Genomic DNA, 9,839 nt, shown 5'->3' with positions numbered 1-9,839 from the left:
CTAGGTTGCTTCCAATTTCTGACTTTTATGAACAGAGCAGACACGAATGGTTGACTTGGTACCACTGTGGTAGGATGAAGCATCTGATGGATATAGTCTCAAGAGTGGTATAGCTGGATCTTGAGGTAGGGTAAGTCCCATCTTCCTGAGGAACTGTCACACTGATCTCCATAGGGGCTGTACCAATTTGCACCTCTAGCCCCAGTGAAGGAGTGTTCTCTTGCTCCACATCCTGGCCAGCATGAACTGTCATTTGTTTTGTTGATCTAAGCCCTTCTGACAGGTCTAAGACAAAAACCTCTTATTAGAAACAACCGAGAAACAGCAACAAGGCTTTGATCCCATTTGCCTTCTGATTTGAAGAAAAACATTCACAGTAGTTTGTTAGACTCTGATGCCACACATAATGGGGTTTCCTCCTAACATGCGGTTACATGGGGTTTGAGGAAATTAGAGGCAAAGAGAAGCAAAATACAAAGCCACACCTAATGATTATTAAAGCACTTTCTGCAGAGAAGGACGTGAATGCTACCTGAAGCTGTGGAATCTTAGAAAGCAGCTGTGCAGACACAGGCTGAAGATCTCATTTGAGCACCAGCCAGGTATCTGACAGTGTCAGTGATGGGGCAGGCAGGAAGTGTAATTGCCTCTCTATATGTGATTGTGGCCAAAAGGTCTGGATGCGTTGATGCTCTGCAAGGCATTAGCACATAGGAGGATGTGGCTGTGACAGTAAGGATACTATAATGAGCAAATAGGCAATAAGGAGATGGAGAACTGATCTCTAAAAAGCCATGAGAAAGAAGGCTTTTGTGACTGATAAAGATAATTGGGTACCACTTTTGATGGGGTGGAAGATTAAAGATTTTAAATCTAGGGCCAACAAGATGGTTCACTTGTCCCACACATAGAGACTAAATTAGATTTTAGAATGATGAGAAGGTAGAAGAAGAGAACTGTCTTTCAGAGATGTCCTCTGGTCCACATGTCCTGCCTCCCCTCTGATCTAGTGACAATGCTAGTAACAAGGTAAAATTCCAAAACAAAAAACCACAGAGTTATACAAGGATTCCAAATGGGACACGCTGAGAAATCCAGCAAAGGAAGCAAATGCCCATCTTGGGCCTTCCTAGACAAGCAACAAGTTCCAATAAAAATGGAAGTGGGCTACATAGCCCTATGGAAGGACTCTGCATAACTTAAGAGATATGTATATGTCAGAGAATTGTCCTGGAAAAGGACTACATTACCTGGTACCTTGGCCACAGATAGGACAGCCAACTGTTTATGGAAAAGAAAAAAAAAATGGTACAGTTGTTGGGCGGATAGTGATACACTTACTTGTAGAGAAAAACAGACAAGCCCGTGAAGGCCCTTTTATTGGTCATCTACAGACAATTCCAACCTGCACAATCTAAACTAAGCTTTGCTTCATATGATCCAAATGAAACAATACAGATGTAGAAGGGACATGCATTTAATTTCCAACCATAGTAAATGAACTTAGTTTTACAGAGACAGATGTAATTAAATCAAGGGTCTAGAGAAAGGTTAAGAGAAGCATCAGTGCTCTCCGGGAGGGTGTGCTGAGAGAAAAGACATCCCCAAACTGAAAGTATGCATATTTTCTTTTCTTGTATTGCATGTTTGTTGTCTGTCTGTTGTCTCTCTTTTTTTCCCCAAACCCCGTGTGTGTGTGTGTGTGTGTGTGTGTGTGTGTGTGTGTGTGTGTGAGAGAGAGAGAGAGAGAGAGAGAGAGAGAGAGAGAGAGAGAGAGAGAGATGAAGAAATTTGTATCTATATGCATTTGAGCAGATGTGAGTTCTATAGTTATATAAGTGGCAATAAAAGAAAAAATGTGGATGTCCATTCTTGCCTTCTACTGTCTTTGAGATAGGGTATTTTCCCCTCTTGTTGGATGTTGTGCATGCCAAACTAGCTGGCCTACTGTTTCTTCAGAGTCTGCCTTCCCGCTCCTTTCTTACTTTGAGTCCACAGAAATTACAGGCACATGTTACTCAGTTTTACTGGATTCTGGGGACTGAATGCAGGTGTTCATGCTTGCCTGATAAGTGCTTCCCTGTGGAGCCATCCCTGAGCCCACGATGTTCATTTTTAAAGGGCAAAAAAGAAATACATTGTGGTGAAGAAATATTCATCAGTCAGTTTGCTAGCAGTCTACTGCCAAATTTCAAAATGTATAAACAGATGTCTGTGTGCATTTGGAGAAGTTTGCTGTGCTCATTTCAATGTAGCAAAAATCTATGAAGGACAGTATGTGCCAAAATATCTCCATTATAGTGCAGATTATATTGTTAATTATTATGGTTAAAATCTATGTAGAATGAGGCAATGTGGAGAATATGTTTAATTTTGATTTTAACATAAACCAAAACATTAATAAAACAAGGCATAAGGCACTTTTAAATAAGTAACATGCCAATAAGCGTAGAGTTCCTGTACTTGGACTAGTTCAGGTTTTTCTGTCCTTCCTTAAAAATTCTCAATGCTGTGATTTTTTTCATATGCTTGTCCTTTTTATGAACACATGTATATACTGAAAGGTAGAAGAAATAAATGATAATATTTGGAATATAGACACAAAACATGACTTACATACATTGAACTATCCTATTCCTTTAAAATACACATAATTTGGAGAATCATAAAGATCTAGTGGCCCATTGTAGAAAATACCGCCATTTGTTTAATTGGAACACCTTTAAAGCATATTTTGTTCTGCTGTGAATGAATCAATGATTAGAAGATTTTCTTGACACAAAATCCTCAAGCAAATTTTCACTGCTATATGAAAGTGTCTCTATGTCCTTCAATAACTACTGAGTTACTCTGTAAATATGTTTGCTGAGTCTTATACTCAGAGTGTTCTGTTATTTATTATGTTGATGGTCCTGGTGGTGAACACAGAATTGACTCTTTATTTCTAATCTGTCACGAATATGATATTGTGGTTCAGATTAAGGAACATGAACATCTCTGCATCCATGAAGTACAAACTGAGTGACTTAGTTCTCAAAATTCAAAATCCAAAGCTGCACTTCACTGTCTACGTACATGGGAATATTAGATGCAGGATATAACTTACTTGGCACTCATATGTGAGTATACTTTCATTACTCTTTGCTTTACCTGACACTGTGGAGAGTTTACGTAGTGCCAGATGATATTCCTGGCCAGGAATATGCACTATGTAAAGCAATATGTCCTCCTGGTGCTTACTGTCAATTTGAAGGTTACCAAAACTCAGCAAGTAAAGCAACGAGCTGTAGTTTGAGGTAGAAATGAAGTTATAAGGAATAATTTTAAATATGTGAGGAAAGAATGAAGCATTCAGATAGTAGTATCAGCAATAATGGTTTAAGGTGTGAAGATGCTGTTCTAAGATCTTAAGCCTTCTTGTCACAAAAGCTCAGTGAATGAAGTTGCATTCAAAACTTTTCTTTGATACAGGAGGAAACAAATCCAGAGAGGGTAGGTAGCTTGCTGAGGTCCTACAGCTTGTAAGAGGTTGAGATGGGCTGGTAGGAACAATATCTTGAAGAGGTCACACTTGAAGCAAGAGCAGGCTGCTAGGCATCCCATGGAGTTGGGGAAAAGATCAAGTCCAGATGTGTTACAAGCAAGGTGCTTGATCTATTCCTGGAAAAAGAGAAGCCAGCATGGAGAAGTTTCTGGAACCTTCCTTATCAAAAGGATCCTGTTGAAAAAAATCTTGAAGCATCATATATCTGAAGTAGTGATAAAAGACGTGTGGCTTCAAAATAGAGTCTGGAAATTGGTATTTTGAGCTTTTCTGTGCTGTACTGGGGCTGCCTTAGAAGAAAGACAGCATGGGAGCTGATGCATTTTTTAAGATACAGATTTGGAGTCAGAATAACAGGGAGATAATGGATAATCTGATTTTAACATGATAGCCTCAACGAAGAGTTATAGAGGTCAGGTCATCTTTAAGCAGTTTTACTGCTAATTCTGAAAGAGCCTAATAGCTCCACAAAAACAAGTAAGTGAGTCATTACTATCCTACTCTGAGCTCTATCCCTGACCTTAGTTTAATCAGCTTTCACCAGTTCCTTGAATAAAGACATATCATTATCCTATTGAACTTGTGGTTGACATATGATGAAATACTAATAGAGAATGATGGAAACAAATTTAATATCAGATAAATAGGGTGAACTTAGGTATTGTATTCACAAACACTTGAAATCTATAAAAGTGAAAACTCTAAAGTTTTATATTGAGTTTAAGTGCATGTATGCATGTAAAGGTTTATATGTTCCTGTGTGTGTGTGTGTGTGTGTGTGTGTGTGTGTGTGTGTGTGTGTGTGTGTGTGTCTATGCTAATAATTAAATACCCAGAGAAGGTAGAGTCTTCTGACTTAATGGAATACTGTCAGGCACAATTAAGTTTTCAGTTATAAACTGAATTGAAAATCTTGCAAATGCAAGCATCAAAGATCATGTCCTATACTGATCCCTGACATGTATTGGTGTATGGAGACAAGTGCATTTAAAATAACTTTGAATGTGAAAGGATTCTGGTCATTCTAAATGCCATGGACTCTAGGAGATTTGTGTCCCTAAATGTGCTCTGTACACTTAATATGATATAAATGTTCCTGGGTGTGGTAGTATATGCAGTTAATCCCAGGACTTGGGAGGTGGAGACAAGAGCATCGTTCTGAGTTTGAAGCCTACATAGTTATGTAGAGCCAAGACCTGCCTTGGCTACATAGTGAGACCCTGCCTCAAACTAAACAAAACAAAGACTAAATAAAACAACAACACCATTACCACCAGCAGCAGCAGCAAAGCCCTTTATTGTCTTATTAGGAGAGGCGTTCATCTCTCAAGATGAATGTCAACTATTTCCCATCAGTACATTATAAGCCAGTAGTACAGCCTTCCCCACATCATGTTGAGGTGCTTTGGCCAGAAAGAAAGACTAAAGTAAGCCACAGTGAAAATAAACGTGTGCTCGGGTGAATAAAAGTGTCCCCATAGGCTCAAATACTCAAATGCTCAGTCCCTGGACTACAGAGCTGTTTTGGGAGGACATGAAACCTTGATAGAAGAAATGTGCTGCTGGAGTTCAGCTTTGGGAGTATATAGCTCCACTTTACTTCCCATCTTCTTTCTTTCCTGTCTGATGTCATATCTCTCTCTCTCTCTCTCTCTCTCTCTCTCTCTCTCTCTCTCTCTCTCTCTCTCTCTGCCTCCTGCACTGGCCACCTGCTGCCAACCCCCCTCCACCACTGCTGAGTCTCCTCTCTGGAGCTGGAAGGCAGAACAAGTTCTCCGTTCTGGAGATTGCTTTTGGCTATGGCGTTTGATCACAGCAACAAAAAGCAACTAATATAAAAGGTTATGGAAGTGAGATACTATGTACACAACCTGAAGAGACAGAGAGAAATTTAGTATGATTATAAAAGCTGGAGCCCAAGACCTGACTTTACAAATGTTTGCAAACTGCTAGGTCAGATAAGGTACAATGTTTATGACAAAGGGCGGTGGAGGAAGCCTGGGATCACTATAATTATCTCGGAACAAGAACGTTGCATTTACCTTGTACCTAACCAAATCACTTACACAGTTAATTATCTTCCTAACATCTAATATCTATAGAGTTGAACCCAGGTGAAGCTTACAGCTTGGTTAGCCACAGTTCTATTTAACACACGGGGAAAAATAATTAGTTTTGCCCAACAGTAGAGTTAGATGCCTAAAGAGTAAGCAAATTTTCTTACACCAGAAAACAGTAAGGGAGGTCATGGAAGAAGCAGCAAAGGGATGCAAGGCCTGGGTGGGTAGTTTGGCCAAATGTTCAAGGAAGCCCCTTCCCATGTTCTCTGCTTATACTCAACATCAGAAATAAAGGTGGTGGGAGGAAATTTTTTTAATGTTAAGAGAAGACTTTGGGGAAAGTGAGAAAAGTAAACAGCGTGAGTAAGAATGTGCAGGAGACAGTGGGGATAAGTGAAGACCCAAGTGAGAGCTCTCCATTCCTGAGACAGTTGTAAACAGATCTGCAACAATTGCAATTAAGTGAGGTGTAACCTGGGCAGCTGTCTTGATGCATTAGGTAGCCACCTGGAAAAAAATAAAAAGATACCTCCTTCCCGGGTAAAACAACAACACCAGTTCCTGAAAGGGTAGTATCTCGAGGCTTTTCAAATCAATTTAAACGAGGTATTTATAAAACATGATCGTCAAATTATTTGTGGCCCAGGGTAGATTAAGTCTGATCTGTTTTTAATCATTTAATTACCAAAGTGTTCTGTGCACTGTTGTTCCCCTTAATCACAAAGGCGACCAAACATGCTGGCGCATGGATTCCACTTGACTGTGTTTCCTCCTTTCACTTCCTAGATTTAGCTTTTGAGAACTCTTTTGTTTCAGGTCCTTACTTTCAGGCTTCACCAAATATTGTTCATCCGTCATGCTTAGAAGAAGGGAAGATCACAATAGCTCTGTTTCCAGGCTGGATGGGAGATTATGCTATTCTACGCAAATTCACAGAATGGTGGGAGGAAAACTGAGTGAAAGAGGATTCTCAACTAGGACATTTCATTTTACTGCCCTATGTTGTGTATGTAACTGTGGAAAAGTTTTGGCCTTTAAACTAATGACTAGTCGGCATACTCACTTCTCCATTTACTTTCTTTAAGATAAGCATACTACATGGAGGGGAGAAAACATTGAAATGGTCTCCTGACATACCAAAATTATAGTTAAGTCTTTTAAAATATTTCCATTATATTTTATAGAGAGAATTATCAGCAGAACATATTAAAAATTCAAAAATCTAGGTACCTCTTTAGGCCCTGACATTGTGGATCCCTAGGCAAGCAAGTGTGGCAGGGGAATGCATATTTTAAGTCTGCTGCACATAGATACGTGACAATGGCTGGTTTATAAAGCTGCCCCTTGTTCAGAAAACGTTCCACGTTCCACGTGTCTGTTAATGGATTTAGGGACATCAGAAACAGCAACGTGGGTTGCAAATGAAGTATTTCTCGCCTTGTTGTAGATGCTGAGGTCTTTCAAAGAAATTCAGTTCTTTAAAATCTTGATAAATTGATTAATTGCAATACATTAGAGGAAGTGAGCAAAGGAATAGAGAAACTCTTTAAACTTTAGTAGACTATTCTGATACCATGGCGCTTTGCTCACTGCCACTTGTGTTACATATGTGTCCTAAAACGTTCCTCTGAGCCTACCCAAAGGATGACCTGAGCAAAACTTGTGGCGTCTCTAGTCATGCTATTCAGGGAAGAAGAGAAATGTATGTAGGCTCTTTCATTTTCTGGGCAGGGAATTGAGTACCATTCAGTGGTACTGAAAATAAGAAAGAATTACGATCCAGGTAGCAAGGCATGATCGATGGCTGGGGGAAGGCCAGTTGGCATTTTTATTTACCCTTTCCCGTAGCAGAGCAACAAGAGGGCACTCATTCAATTGGAGGAATCAAACAGCGGCACATTCAAAACAAACGATAGGGAACTTCACAGCCTGTAACGAACTGAAGACACTGGCTACTGATTGTCAAGGGAGATTACGGAAGCAATTAAACATTTGTGGGCACATAATGATGGCATTTTACAACCCAAATAGGTAAAAGAATAAATTGGACAATTTTGGCTAAGGTTGGATTTAAAAAAAAAAAGTATCTGTCTTCTTACTTGGAAAAAAAAACAAAAAACAAAACACCTGATCTTTAACTATACACAAAAAGCACTGCTTGCACTCAAAGAGATGATAGAATGCTCTCGCCAAGAATCATTAAATCTATGAGAAGAATGAGAGGGTCTCTGAGACCCGGTCACTCTCACATTTTGAAGATTGGCTGCAAAGGGCTCTTGGGACACTGCAGATTATTGTATTCACAGCTAAGATTTATTACCACAGCCCAGCAGTAAAGATACACAGTTGGATTGGAAAAGGGAAAGCCAAAGAGAGAATCTGGGCAGATTCCTGGGGTGAAGGTCCCTATGCTCTTCTTCCTGGGGAGCCTCTCACACAACATGCTTTTGCCCCAACAGTGAGAAGAACGGAACTCATATGTAGCGCTTCTGTACAGGAATGTCTGGTAGAGAGTAAGTCCCTCCATGTGCTGGTGGATGCTGGCCTCACAGGCACTCTCCCAATGCACCAATATTCTAGACTCCAATAAATAAAGTTGGTGTTGAACATAAACAACAGCATCTGCACAAACAGCCAAGCACAGTAATTCTCCCTCCTCAGTTAGCTCAACCTCGTAAGCAACTCTTTCTCGGGTTTACAGTCTCAGAGCTCCTGTGTCAACTCCTTTCTGTGCAAGTGTAGATTAAAAGGGGAAGCTGTTGAGATTTGGGGATTAAAAGGACTTTTAGTTGGAGCAGAAACCAATGCCCATCCTGCTATATATCTCACTATGGGAAAATAAGTTACTGAAGAGTGTAAGAGAACACATCACTTCAGTTGCCTTAAGGCAAAGATAAACCTGCATCAACCGTCCCTAGAAAGCTTGAGTTTCCTAAGTTTCCTCTTATCATTTGCCTTATCTAGTTCTCACCATGATGTATGTGCAGCCCAAATCTTGACATTAGTTAAACTCCAAAGAGAACAATTCAGAATCTCCAGAAACGTAGCCCGAATATTTGTTTGCTCATTTTGTTCTTCATTATGTTAGAGCAAATCTGTTTTCTCTGAAAGGTGACCTTTTTAAAAATTTTTGATAAACTACCTCGATAAACACAGGCATACAAATGATTTTTTAAATTTTCCATTTTTAAGTGTATCATGACTCTCTGGATCCCAGTATTGAAATACAACATTAGATCTATTTCAAAGCTGAATAAGGAATACAAGTGGATTGAGGGTGGAGATTACAATGTATTTCTTCCAAGTATGATTAGAATAGAGGCAGAGCAGCATTCTGACATAATAAAGGCTTATAAATATTGTTAGGATGATTGGCTCTCAATACACTTAATAAATGAGTTTATCTGACTGAAACCAAAAGCTCAACTTGAAGAGCATTAGCTCTTCAGCTTGTACCATGTTTTATATATGTTCACCTGTGTCTGTACATACATGCACATATGTACGTACAGAGTACGTACGTACGTGAGTACAGAGAAAAGAGTACAACCCCAGCTGTCATTTCCCAAATACTAGCCACCTTTATTTGAGTCAGGGTCACTTGTAGGTTTGGGTTCAACAAGTAGGCTAAAGTGGGTAGCCTTCAAGCCCAGGAGTCCCTACCTCTGCCCCTAGCACTGTGATTACCAGTGCTCACAGCCATGCCTGGCTTTTTTACATGGCTTTTGGTATTTAACTTAAGTCTTATGCTTGCAAGGAAAATGCATTACCAATTGACCTATCTCCCAAAGCCCTTGTATCGCGTCTTACATCTACTTATAATTCATTGTAAAGTGATTTATTTAAAATGAATGTATGAGCTTTTTAAAAAGAAAATTTACACTTCCAAATATGTTCTAGAATCTGGATGTCTTGAGCCTGGACTATTCAAAAAATCAGCATAATGATTTTTCTGTTTATCGAGGCCTACTGACTACTCATTGCCAACCTAATCTTCCCAAACGTCCTGCTAATATTATTCAATGTTTTAATTTTTTTGAGAGGCTTCTTTTAGCATGAGAATAAATCTCTAAATCCTCACCACTACCATCACACCTTATCTGGTCCCAATTTAAATCTCCAGTCAAGAACGAATCACCTGCACAGCCTATGGCAACTGTGTTGGAGTTGTAGATGTAATCTATTCCATTGGGCCTCTAAACAAGATAGAAGCAACCAGACTGTCCTACACACAT

The sequence above is a fragment of the Acomys minous genome (assembly GCF_964271855.1).
Source record: "Acomys minous genome assembly, chromosome: 2".
Lineage (NCBI taxonomy): Eukaryota > Metazoa > Chordata > Mammalia > Rodentia > Muridae > Acomys > Acomys minous.
The sequence above is the reverse complement of the archived record's forward strand: the minus strand, read 5'-3'. Positions refer to the sequence as shown.